Source organism: Odocoileus virginianus, chromosome 21 (assembly GCF_023699985.2).
Source record: "Odocoileus virginianus isolate 20LAN1187 ecotype Illinois chromosome 21, Ovbor_1.2, whole genome shotgun sequence".
Classification (NCBI taxonomy): domain Eukaryota; kingdom Metazoa; phylum Chordata; class Mammalia; order Artiodactyla; family Cervidae; genus Odocoileus; species Odocoileus virginianus.
In genome coordinates, this window is record NC_069694.1 from 50,502,910 (window position 1) to 50,516,939 (window position 14,030).

Genomic DNA, 14,030 nt, shown 5'->3' on the forward strand with positions numbered 1-14,030 from the left:
CCACTCCCTGGTACCCATTTCATGGTAGAGCGGGGACTTATTAGCTAGAATAGTGAGAACTGAGACCGTGTGTCAATGGGACTTAACTTAGTATTGTGGACCACAATTTTGTTGTCTGTTACAGGAAAACTTTGACCTGGAAAAGCATGGATGTAAATCAAGAAGTAATTTTATGGTTTGCTTTAGGAAATTCCCACAGATTTTTTTAAGATATAATGGTCTTGTCACCTGGGTAAATAGCTCAAATGTTACAGCATCTTACATATCAAGAATTTGCTTCAAGATCTTCCCTTTCACTTACATATACCTCTTCTAGACTGATCTAGCACCTACTTTGCCTGTCTCAAGTACTTCTTCACCTTGAATGACCTGCCCTAAACCAATTGATCCCAAACTTTGAAACCTATCAATATCCCACTTCTGACTTCTCCCTCCTGAGACACTCCAAACCTCCATCAAGGTGATCATCTTTGTTTTTTTTAACAGAAAAAAAATTGTAAAATTTATTCATAATGCACAAGTTAAGATGAATATAACAGCTGGCAACGGCATCTTTCCTCTGAGTTGGATTTATAAAAATATTAGTGAGCTCAATTTGCTGTATTTTGCTGTTTCATTTGGGGAATGATGAAGAGTCTTTTTTAATTATAAAGCTTGAGACTTTGGTGTCATTTATCACAATATCGTCTGGAATTCTGAAAATGTTCTGACTTGGACATTTCTGGACTTGACATTTGAAGGAAGTTGGGTAACCAAATATCATAATGATATCTTTTTCCTATGTATATATCCTGTCATTCAAGAAATGGAGTTTATCTGCAATGTCACTGCCAAATAAAACCAAAAACAGGCTGGAGATATAATGATGCTGAGCCAAGAGCAAGTATAATTCCTTTCTCCTCCAAGACACATATCAAGCATAGGTTTCTGCTGTGAGGGTTACCTGAAAAGTGCCTTCCTCTGTGGGTTTCAGTAGTACCATTCAGAGAATCCAGCACCTTCCTGAGACAAGCAGGGGGAGTTTGTCATTGGAAGTTTTCCTGTGCATGGCATAACAGTGCTCCTTTTCCAGAGTCACCACTTCTGAGCTCATAGCAATAGTTCTGAAGTCGGGCAAAGAGGTCCCCAAAGGCTGGAAGAGGGAGTACAAATAAAATACTGGTGCAGATTGGGTGTTCATCCATTAGGCTCTTCTATAAACTTGGCTTTTCTTCCATGGCTGTAATACCATCTGGTTCACATTTCAGTCGATATTAAATGATATTGAAGCAAGTTATTAAGTCCTTTGCTTTTCCATCATGAGAATTAAATCCTCACAAAACTAGGGAAAGCCCAGACACTGGAGCTGGGGTGATTAAGGGTTTGGAGTGTATAGATCTTGAAAAACTAAGAATCCCATGCTAGCGTCCTTAAGTTCACCTGGGCTTCTCATCTAGCCCACAGGTATGTTGTGGTTGCCTGGCCTTTCCTGGCCCCATGCAGAGCTCTGGCCTCATGCACACGTAAGTTTCCCACCTGAGATTGCAATGCACTGGGGCACAGTCCTGGACACCCTGCTCGCCCTGTGCCCAGGTGCTCTGTGAGTGCAGCCAAACTCCAGAGTGGCAAGATGGTGCCAGTGATGACCTCTTTTACTGCAATAAAGGTCTGAAAATTTGGGGGCATTCAACAATTCAGAGAAAAAATGGGAGTCACATAGCAGTCCCTACTCCTGGCAAAGTTGAAATCATGCTGAGTTTGTGACATTGTGAAGTCCCTCTGTGCTGGCCAGGGGATGGGTGGGAGGTGGCGGAAGCGTGTCTTGATTGAATATGGAACCAGCCCTCTGGTAGCGATTCTACTTGTGGAAATAGCCATGATGGAGTGAATGTTGGAGAATGTCCTTTGCCTCTGTTCAGCTTTCTGTTTGTGTAAATTTTGGGGTTTGAGGATAATGCTTAAACATTCAACAGGATTTTTCTTCATGGGCACTGAACTGTTATTTTTTTTTTTTTAATTTTATATTGGAGTATAGTTGATTTACATGATGATAGTTTCAGATGTATACATAGTGATTCAGCTATATGTATACATAAGCAAGTCCCCTATATACAATGAGTTCCATTCCAAGAGTGTGTTCATAAGTCCAGTTTGTTTGTAAGTCCAACAAAATTTGCCTAAGTACCAGACTTCTACAGATAGTGCCAGAAACGTGAACTAACTTAAGGGATTGGACTTTGTGAATGCACTTTTGTGTCTTTGAAAGTTTACAACTTGAAGGTTCATATATGGGGAACTTAGTGTATCTATTCTTTTTCAGATTCTTTCCCCGATAGGTTATTACAGAGTTTTGAGTAGAGTTCCCTGTGTTATATAGTAGGTCTTTGCTAATTATCTATTTTACATATAGTAGTGTGTATATGATGGAGAAGGCAATGGCACCCCACTCCAGTACTCTTCCCTGGAAAATCCCATGGATGAAGGAGCCTGGTAGGCTGCAGTCCATGGGGTCGCGAAGAGTCGGATTCAACTGAGCGACTTCACTTTCACTTTTCACTTTCATGCATTGGAGAAGGAAATGGCAACCCACTCCATTGTTCTTGCCTGGAGAATCCCAGGGACGGCGGAGCCTGGCGGGCTGCCATCTATGGGGTCACATAGAGTCGGACACGACTGAAGTGACTTAGCAGCAGCAGCAGTGTGTATACGTTAATCCCAACCTCCTAATTTATCCCTCCCTTGTGCTTTTCCCTTTTGATAACCTTAAGTTTGTTTTCTAATCTGTGAATGTTTTGTAAATAAGCTCATTTGTATCTTTTTTAAAAAATTCTACATGTAAGTGATATCTAGTGATACTTGTTTTTCTCTGACTTCACTAGAATGATAATCTGTAGGTCCACAAATGGCATTATTTTGTTCTTTTTCATGCCTGAGTAATAGTCCATTGTATATGTACTGCATCTGTATCCGTTCCTCTAGCAAAGGACATCCAGGCTGCTTCCGCGTCTTGGCTACTATGAATAGTGCTCCTGTGAACACTGGGGTGCATGTATCCTTTTGGATTCTGGTTTTATCTTGTTATATGCCCAGGAGTGGGATTGCTGGATCATATGGTAGGTCTATTTTTAGTTTTTTAAGGAAACTCCATACTATTCTATATAGTGGCTGTACCATATACAACATTTTAATTCAGCATCCTGGGTTCTTTGACAGTATAACTTCCTCCCTCCATAACTTAAAGTAGCTTCCTGTTCCAGGCAGTTTCATAGATGAGGACTTACACCTAAACATTTAATATCCCAGACTCATTCTCGGGTCTGCTTTATTTCTTAGCTTTCTTGCTCCACATCTTTCTCTTAACTTAATGATGACTATCTTAAATCTATCTTAACAGGCTTATATGGAAAGGAAATGTCCTTTATTCTGATTTTTGTTCCAGGACTAACTCATGTTGTTTAATTGAAAACAAAGAACCTCTGCTGTTCAAAACCTTTTCAGTTACCTGTTAGTGTTTGAGTTCTAGACTTTACAATTGTGAGAAAACCCGTGTAGCTGCATTCTCTTTATTTCCTTTCATGTTTGCTTGCAAACTGGTCAGTTCTTGCCTGAGCCCATCTTTCTTCCAACAGCATGCTAAAAACAGCCAGTAATGAGCTAACACAACATTCTAATTTAGAGCTGCAAGTTTGGCAGGTACTTAGTTATTGGCAGCCAAGTTTCTTTTCAAATCAGTTGCCACTGCATAAATAGCTCTCCATCTTTCCAGTTTCCTCCATCAATTTCTGCCATCACCTGAAGGATGGCATTTATTGCAGGATTCTGTTAGAAGACCACTCTAGTTGCAGGACCAATTTTTAGGGTGAAAATAAATGTCTCAAAATAAGTGATCTGAAAAGCACAAGTGTATTTCCTGCTCCTCACACAGACCTATGTGGGTGTTCTGTGTCAGCAAGTGACCTTTCATGGGGAGAGTTGAGGACCTCCATTCATACTATGGGGCTTCTCAGGTGGCTCAGTGATAAACAATCCACCTGCTAAGGCAGGAGTTGCAGGAGATGTGGGTTTGATCCATGGGTCGGGAAGATCCTCTGGAGAAGGAAATGGCCACCCACTCAGCATACGTGCCTGGAGAATCTCATGGACAGAAGAGCTTGATGGACTACAGTCCATAACATTGCAAAGAGGCGAACAGGACCAAAGCGACTGAGCGTGCATACTGTGGCCCTGCACCTGCTGCTGTCCCGTCCCCAGAGCCTGAGGATGCTCGCTCAGCAGAGGACGGGACGAGTACAGAGTGCACTCCTGGAGCTTCAGGTCTTTGGCGTTGGAAGTGACCCACCGTGTTTCTGTTCACATTCTATTGGCAAGGAGTAGTCACGTGAGGTGGGGGATGAGATGTGTAATCCGGCAGCTGCTTTCCAGTGACAGCATTGTACTTAGGAAGGAGAACAATTTGTAGTGGTGAGTTGGTCATCTACCACCTTCCCCCTTTTAGGGCAAACTTCTTTCTGATCTGGATACCAGAATCCTATTTTTCTGTTACTATTCAGTCACTGAGTTGTGTCCAGCTCTTTGTGACCTTGTAGACTGGAGCACTCCAGGCTCCCCTGTCCTCCACTATCAGCTGGAGTTAGTTCAAACTCATGTCCATGGAGTCGGTGATGCCATCCAACCATCTCATCCTCTGTTGTCCCCTTCTCCTCCTGCTTTCAATCTTTCCCAGCATCAGGGTCTTTTCCAGTGAGTGGGCTCTTTGCATCAGATGGCCGAAGTAATGTAGCTTCAGCCTCAGTCCATCTAATGAATCGTCAGGGTTGATTTCCTTTAGGACTGACTGGTTTAATCTTGCTATCCAAGGGACTTCTCAAGAATCTTCTCCAGCACTGTAGTCAAAAACATCAGTTCTATGGTACTTAGCTTTCTTAATGTTCCAACTCTCACATCTGTACATGACTACTGTAAAAGCCATATCTTTGACTATATGGACCTTTGTTGGCAAAGTGAGGTCTCTGCTTTTTAATATGCTATCTAGGTGTATCATAGCCTTCCTTCCAAGGAGCAAGCATCTTTTAATTTCATGGCTGCAGTTATAGTCTGCAGTGATTTTGGAGCCCAAGAAAACAAAAATCTGTCACTACTACAATTTTTTCCCTTCTGTTTTCCATGATTTAATGGGCCAAGACGCTATTATCTTCATTTTTTTTGAATGTTGAGTTTCAAGCCAGCTTTTTTACTCTCCTCTGCCACCTTCATCAAAAGGACTTTTAGTTCCTCTTCACTTTTTGCCATTAGACTAGTATCATCTACATTTCTGAGGTTGTTGATATTTCTCCAGGCAATCTTGATTCCAGCTTGTGATTCATCCAGCCCAGCATATTGCATGATATACTCTTCACAGAAGTTAAACAAGCAGGGTGACAATATACAGCCTGACATACTCCTTTACAATTTTGAACCAGTCAATTTTTCCATGTCCAGTTCTAATTGTTGCTTCATGACCCACATACAGGTTTCTCAGATGGCAGGAAAGGTGGTCTGATATTCCAATCTATTGAAGAATTTTCTACAGTTTGTTGCAATCCACATAGTCAAAGGCTTTAGCACATTTAATGAAGCAGAAATAGGTGTTTTTCTGACATTTCCTTGCTTTCTCTGTGATACAGCGAATGTTAGCAATTTCATCTGGTTCCTCTGCTTTTTCTAAAGCCAGCTTATACATTTAGAAGTTCTCAGTTCACATACTGCTGAAGCCTATATTGAAGGATTTTGAGCATTACTTTGTTAGCATGTGCAATTGTGTGGTAGTTTGAACATTCTTTTGCATTGCCCTTCTTTGTGATTGCAATGAAAACTTTTCCAGTCCTGGGACTACTGCTGAGTTTTCCAAATTTGCTGGCATATTGACTGCAGCACTTAAACAGCATCATCTTTTAGGATTTGAAATAACTCAGCTGGAATTCCACCACCTCCATTAGCTTTGTTTGTAGTGATGCTTCCTAAGGCCTGCTTGACTTCACACTCCAGGATGTCGAGCTCTAGGTGAGTTACCACACCTTCGTAATTATCTGGGTCATTAACACCTTTTTTGTATAGTTCTGTGCATTCTTGCCACCTCTTCTTAATCTCTTCTGTTTCCATTAGTTCCTTACCATTTCTATCCTTCATCAGGGTTGATTTCCTTTACGATTGACTGGATCGATCTCCTTGCTGTTTAAGGGACTTTCAAGAGCCTTCTCCAGCTCTAGAACTAGAAAGCATCAGTTCTTCAGCGCTCAGTCTTCTTTATGGTCCAATTCTCACATCTCTACATGACTATTGCTATTCTCTGGAACTCTGTTTTCAGTTGGGTGTGTCTTTCCTGTTCTCTTTTGCCTTTCACGTCTCTTGTTTTCTCAGCTATTTGTAAAGCTTCCTCAGGCAACCACTTTGCCTGTCTACCAGATCTTATCCCTTAAATCTTTTTGTTACCTCCGCTGTATAATCATAAAGGATTTGATTTAAGTCATACCAGAATGACCTAGTGGTTTTCCCTACTTTCTTCAATTTAAGCCTGTATTTTTTAATAAGGAATTCAATCTGAGCCACAATCAGTTCCAAGTCCTGTTTTTGCTGACTGTATAGAGCTTCTTCATCTTTGGGTGCAAAAAAATAAAATCACTCTGATTTTGGTATTGACAAAACTGTTAGCCTTTTCCCTCCTTCATTTTGTACTCCAGGGCCAAACTTGCTGTTGGTCCAGATATCTCTTGACATCCTACTTTTTCCCCCAAACCCCATATGATGAAAAGAATGTCTTTTCTGGTGTTAATTCTGGAAGGTGTTATAAGTCTTCATAGAACTGGTCAACTTCAGCATCAGTGGCTGGGGCATAGAGCTGGATTACCATGATGTTGAATGGTTTGCCTTGGAAATGAAACGAGATCTTCCTGTCATTTTTCAGATTGCACCCAAGCCCTGCATTTTAGACTCTTCTGTTGACTATGAGAGCTTCTCCATTTCTTATAAGGGATTCTTGCCCACATTAGTAGATATAAGAGTCAAATGAATTTAATTTGCCTTTTCCCATCCATTTTAGTTCACCAGTTCTTAAGATGTCAATGTTCATTCTTATTATCTCCTGATTGAAACGTCCAATTTACCCTGATTCATGGATCTAACTTTCCAGGTTCCTACGCAGTACTGTTCTTTACAGCATTGGACTTGCCTTTCACCACCGGACACATCCACAACACAGTCGTTTCTGCTTTGACCCAGCTGCTTCATTCTTTCTGGAACTATTTGTGATTGCTCTCTGCTCTTCCCCAGTAGCATACTGGCCACCTTCTGACCAGGGGGGCTCATCTTCCAGCATCGTATCTTTTTGCCCTGTCATACTGCTCATGGGGTTCTCACTGCAAGAACACTGGAGTGGTTTGCCAGTCCCTCCTCCAGTGGATCGCATGTTGTTAGACCTCTTCACTGTGACCCGTCCATCTTGGGTGGCCCTGCACAGTTTGGCTCATAGCTTCATTGAGTAATGCAAGCCCCTTTGCCCTGGCAAGGCTGTGGTCCATGAAGCGGGCAATTTTCTATGGTTGCAGATAACAAATATCCAGTTAATTCATTGTTTTTTCCTCCATATGTACTGTTATCATCAGGGCTCAGGAGTTTCCATCATTAACTTTAAATTCTACCATTCACCTTAAATTCCTAGTTGTATGAGTTTCCTACTGCATCTGTAAGAAATTCCCACAAACTTAGTGGCTTAAAGCAGCTCATATTTATTTTCTTACAATTATGAGAGTCAGAATTCTCCTTGGGCTAAAATCAGTGTGTACCTTCTGAGGCTATCTGACAGTATCTGCTTGCTTGCCTTTCTCAGCTCTTAGAGACCACTTGTGTTCCTTGCCTCATATACCTTCCTCCATTTTCAAAGCCAGAATGATAGTGTCTTCAAATCTCTCCCTCTTTCTGATAGCTGGTTCTGTAATCACATCTTTGTTAATTTTTCTGCCCCCATTTTCCCCTGTATTATGGACTCTTGTGACTACCCTGGGTCCACCCAGGTAATTCAGGGTTATCTCCCCATCTCAGATCCTTAATTTACTCACATTTATCTTTTTTTTTTTGCCATACCAGTTCAGTTCAGTCGCTCAGTCGTGTCCGACTCTTGGTGACCCCATGAATCACAGCATGCCAAGCCTCTCTGTCCATCACCAACTCCCAGAGTCTACCCAAACCCATGTCCATCGAGTCGGTGATGTCATCCAGCCATCTCATCCTCTGTCATCCCCTTCTCCTCCTGCCCCTAATCCTTCCCAGCATTAGGGTCTTTTCCGATGAATCAACTATCTGCATCAGGTGGCCAAAGTATTGGAGTTTCAACTTCAGCATCAGTCCTTCCAATGAACACTCAGGACTGATCTCCTTTAGGAAGGACTAGTTGGATCTCCTTGCAGTCCAAGGGACTCTCAAGAGTCTTCTCTAACACCACAGTTCAAAAGCATCAATTTTTTGGTGCTCAGCTTTCTTCACCGTCCAACTCTCACATCCATACATGACTACTGGAAAAACCATAGCCTTTACTAGATGGACCTTTGTTGGCAAAGTAATGTCTCTGCTTTTTAATGTGCTGTCTAAGTTGGTCATAACTTTCCTCCCAAGGAGTGTCTTTTAACTTCATGGCTGCAATTACCATCTGCAGTGATTTTGGAGCCCCCCAAAATAAAGTCAGCTGCTGTTTCCACTGTTTCCCCATCTATTTGCCATGGAATGATGGGACCAGATGCCATGATCTTAGTTTTCTGAATGTTGAGCTTTAAGCCAACTTTTTCACTCTGCTCCTTCACTTTCATCAAGAGGCTCTTTAGTTCCTCTTCACTTTCTGCTATAAGGGTGGTGTCATCTGCATATCTGAGGTTATTGATATTTCTCCCAGCAATCTTGATTCCAGTTTGTGCTTCATCCATCCCAGCATTTCTCATGATGTACTCTGCATATAAGTTAAATAAGCAGGGTGACAATATACAGCTTTGACGTACTCCTTTTCCTATTTGGAACCAGTCTGTTGTTCCATGTCCAGTTCTAACTGTTGCTTCCTGACCTGCATACAGGTTTCTCAAGAGACAGGTCAGATGGTCTGCTATTCCCATCTCTTTAAGAATTTTCCACAGTTTATTGTGATCCACACAGTCAAAGGCTTTGGCATAGTCAATAAAGCAGAAATAGATGTTTTTCTGGAACTCTCTTTGCTTTTTTGATGATCCAGCGGATGTTGGCAATTTGATCTCTGGTTCCTTTGCCTTTTCTAAAACCAGTTTGAACATCTGGAAGTTCACGGTTCATGTATTGCTGAAGCCTGGCTTGGAGAATTTTGAGTATTACTTTAGTAGCATGTTAGATGAGTGCAATTGTGTGGTAGTTTGAGCATTCTTTGGCATTGCCTTTCTTTGGGATTGGAAAGAAAAACTGACCTTTTCCAGTCCTGTGGTCACTGCTGAGTTTTCCAAATTTGCTGGCATATTGAGTGCAGCACTTTCACAGCATCATCTTTCAGGATTTGAAATAGCTCAACTGGAATTCCATCACTTCCACTAGCTTTGTTCATAGTGATGCTTCCTAAGGCCCACTTGACTTCATGTTCCAGGATGTCTGGCTCTAGGTGAGTGAATACACCATTGTGATTATCTGGGTCATGAAGATCTTTTTTGTACAGTTCTTCTGTGAATTCTTGCCACCTCTTCTTAATATCTTCTGCTTCTGTTAGGTTGAAGCAGAAGGACCATTTCTGTCCTTTATTGAGCCCATCTTTGCATGAAATGTTCCCTTGGTATCTCTAATTTTCTTGAAGAGATCTCTAGTCTTTCCCATTCTGTTGTTTTCCTCTATTTCTTTGCATTGATCCCTGAGGAAGGCTTTCTTATCTCTCCTTGCTATTCTTTGGAACTCTGCATTCAGATGAGAATATCTTTCCTTTCCTCCTTTGCTTTTTGCTTCTCTTCTTTTCACAGCTATTTGTAAGGCCTCCTCAGACAATCATTTTGCTTTTTTGCATTTCTTTTCCATGGGGATGGTCTTAATTCCTGTCTCCTGTACAAAGTACAGGTACAAAGTACCCCCATCCATAGTTCATCAGGCACTCTGTCTATCAGATCTAGTCCCTTAAATCTATTTTTCAATTCCACTGTATAATCATAAGGGATTTGATTTAGGTCATACATGAATGGTCTAGTGGTTTTCCCTACTTTCTTCAATTTAAGTCTGAATTTGGCAATAAGGACTTCATGATCTGAGCCATAGTCAGCTCCTGGTCTTGTTTTTGCTGACTGTATAGATCTTATAAGAAAACATATTCCCAGGTCCTAGGGATTAGGACATGGGCATCTTTAGATGATTATTATTTTGCCTACCCCAGAATCCACATCTCTAATCTTGACTCACTTCAGTATATGCTCCACATTGCTACCAGAGTGATCTAAAATACAGAACTAGCCAAATCATTAGTATTTTTTTAAAGTAGTACATTTTATTACTAGACTGGTGAATTTTGGAAAATTACTTCTCAAAGTAAATCTAACGTGAAGAGTCAAACAAGATCATACCAATTGGAGAAAATGCATATAGGATATAGAAGCAGAAGCATTTCTACTTTCTCAGTTTACTTCATTGTGTCCTATATACACATGATTCAAAATTATTTATATGAAGTATAATCAATATGAAAAATTATATTAGTGTCAGATAAACAGCAAGGCAATTTGATATTTGTTTGTATTTCAAAATGATCACCATAATGTCTATTTAACATCTATCATACGTACAGTTTTTTTTCCTCATAATGAGAACTTTTAAGACTATTCTTTTAGCAAGTCTCAGATATGCAGTTCTGTTTTATTGACTGTGGACACCATGCTGTATATTACATCCCCATGGCTTATTTTATTTTTAATTGGAGGATAATTGCTTTACAATATTGTATTGGCCTCTGCCACACAACAACATGAATCGCCATGAGTATATGTATGTCCGCTCCCTCTTGAGCCTTTCCCCACTCCCCCCTCCATCTCACCCGTCTATGTTGTCACAGAGTACTGTGTTGAGCTCCACATGCTAGAGAGCAGATCCCCGTTAGCCATCTGTTTTACGTATGGTAGTATGTGTGTTTCAGTGCTACTGTCTCAATTTGTCCCATCCTCTTCTTCCCACACCCTGTCCAAAGTCTGTTCTCTATGTCTGTGTCTCTACTCCCGCTCCGCAGATGGGTTCATCAGTACCATTTTTCTAGATTCCATATATATGCATTAATACATGATATTTTGTCTTTCTGACTGACTTCACTCTGTATAACAGGCTCTAGATTCATCCATTTCACTAAAATTGACTCAAATGGCTGAGTAGTAGTCCATTGTATATATGTACTATAGCTTCTTTATCCATTCATCTGTTGATGGACATCTAGGTTGCATACGTGTCCTAGCAATTGTAAATAGTGCTGCAGTGAACACAGGGGTACCTGTCTTTTTCAATTATGGTTTTCTCAGAGTATATGCCCAGTAGTGGGATTCCTGGGTTATATTTATCCCCAGTTTTTAAAAGAATCTCCATAGTGGCTGTGTCAATTTACATTCCCACCAACAGTGCAAGAGGGTTCCCTTTTCTCCACACCCTCTCTGGCATTTATTGTTTGTAGATTTTTTTTTTTTTTAGATTATATATATATATATATTTTTTTTTTTTCCATTTATTTTTATTAGTTGGAGGCTAATTACTTTACATCATTGCAGTGGTTTTTGTCATACATTGAAATGAATTAGCCATGGATTTACAGGTATTCCCCATCCCGGTCCCCCCTCCCACCTCCCTCTCCACCCGATCCCTCTGGGTCTTCCCAGTGCACCAGGCCCGAGCACTTGTCTCATGCACCCAACCTGGGCTGGTGATCTGTTTCACCCTAGATAATATACATGTTTCGATGCTGTTCTCTTGAAACATCCCAGCCTCGCCTTCTCCCAGAGTCCACAAGTCTGTTCTATACATCTGAGTCTCTTTTTCTGTTTTGCATATAGGGTTATCGTTACCATCTTTCTAAATTCCATATATATGTGTTAGTATACTGTAATGGTCTTTATCTTTCTGGCTTACTTCGCTCTGTATAATGGGCTCCAGTTTCATCCATCTCATTAGAACTGATTCAAATGAATTCTTTTTAATGGCTGAGTAATATTCCATGGTGTATATGTACCACAGCTTCCTCATCCATTCGTCTGCTGATGGGCATCTAGATTGCTTCCATGTCCTGGCTATTATAAACAATGCTGCAATGAACATTGGGGTGCATGTGTCTCTTTCAGATCTGGTTTCCTCGGTGTGTATGCCCAGAAGTGGGATTGCTGGGTCATATGGCAGTTCTATTTCCAGCTTTTTAAGAAATCTCCACACTGTTTTCCATAGTGGCTGTACTAATTTGCATTCCCACCAACAGTGTAAGAGGGTTCCCTTTTCTCCATACCCTCTCCAGCGTTTATTGCTTGTAGACTTTTGGATAGCAGCCATCCTGACTGGCGTATAATGGTACCTCATTGTGGTTTTGATTTGCATTTCTCTGATAATGAGTGATGTTGAGCATCTTTTCATGTGTTTGTTAGCCATCTGTATGTCTTCCTTGGAGAAATGTCTGTTTAGTTCTTTGGCCCATTTTTTGATTGGGTCATTTATTTTTCTGGAGTTGAGCTGGAGGAGTTGCTTGTATATTTTTGAGATTAATCCTTTGTTTGTTGCTTCATTTGCTATTATTTTCACCCAATCTGAGGGCTGTCTTTTCCCCTTGCTTATAGTTTCCTTTGTTGTGCAAAAGCTTTTAAGTTTCATTAGGTCCCATTTGTTTATTTTTGCTTTTATTTCTAAAATTCTGGGATGTGGGTCGTAGAGGATCCTGCTGTGATTTATGTCAGAGAGTGTTTTGCCTATGTTCTCCTCTAGGAGTTTTATAGTTTCTGGTCTTACATTTAGATCTTTAATCCATTTTGAGTTTATTTTTGTGTATGGTGTTCTAGTTTCATTCTTTTACAGGTGGTTGACCAGTTTTCCCAGCACCACTTGTTAAAGAGGTTGTCTTTTTTCCATTGTATATCCTTGCCTCCTTTGTCGAAGATAAGGTGACCATAGGTATGTGGATTTATCTCTGGGCTTTCTATTCTGTTCCATTGATCTATATTTTTGTCTTTGTGCCAGTACCATACTGTCTTGATGACTGTGGCTTTGTAGTAGAGTCTGAAGTCAGGCAGATTGATTCCTCCAGTTCCATTCTTCTTTCTCAAGATTACTTTGGCTATTCGAGGTTTTTTGTATTTCCATACAAATTGTGAAATTATTTGTTCTAGTTCTGTGAAAAATATCGTTGGTAGTTTGATAGGGATTGCATTGAATCTATAGATTGCTTTGGGTAGTATAGCCATTTTGACAATATTGATTCTTCCAATCCATGAACACGGTATATTTCTCCATCTGTGTGTGTCCTCTTTGATTTCTTTCATCAGTGTTTTATAGTTTTCTATGTATAGGTCTTTTGTTTCTTCAGGTATATACACTCCTAAGTATTTTATTCTTTTTGTTGCAATGGTGAATGTTTGTAGATTTTTTTGATAATGGCCTTTCTAACTGGTGTGAAGTAGCACCTCATTGTAGTTTGGATTTGTATTTCTCGAATAATGAGATGGCTGGATGGCATCATAGTCAATGGACAGGAGTTTGAGTAAACTCTCAGGAGTTGGTGATGGACAGGGAGGCCTGGCGTGCTGCGATTCATGGGGTCGCAAAGAGTCAGACACGACTGAGCAACTGAACTGAACAGTGTTGAGCATTTTTTCACATGTTTCTTGGCCATCTTTCTTTTTGGAAAAATGTCTGTTTAGGTCTTCTGCCCACTTTTTGATTGGTTTGGTTGTTTTTCTGGTATTGTGCTGCACAAGCTGCTTATTTTGAAAATTAATCCTTTGTCAGTTATTTCATTTGCTATTATTTTCTCCTATTCTGAGAGTTGTCTTTTCATCTTGTTTATAGTTTCCTTTGCTGTG

The 14,030-nt window shown here is 40.5% G+C and overlaps 1 long non-coding RNA gene and 1 pseudogene across 3 annotated transcripts in view; one reads left to right on the forward strand and one right to left on the reverse strand.

Annotated features, from left to right (window-relative positions):
* Nucleotides 1–14,030, forward strand: part of LOC110143000 (uncharacterized) — a 93,858-nt gene that overhangs the window by 49,815 nt on the left and 30,013 nt on the right. The gene's annotated exons all lie outside the window — the stretch shown is intronic.
* On the reverse strand, nt 669–1,180 carry LOC110136301 (popeye domain-containing protein 3 pseudogene; annotated as a pseudogene).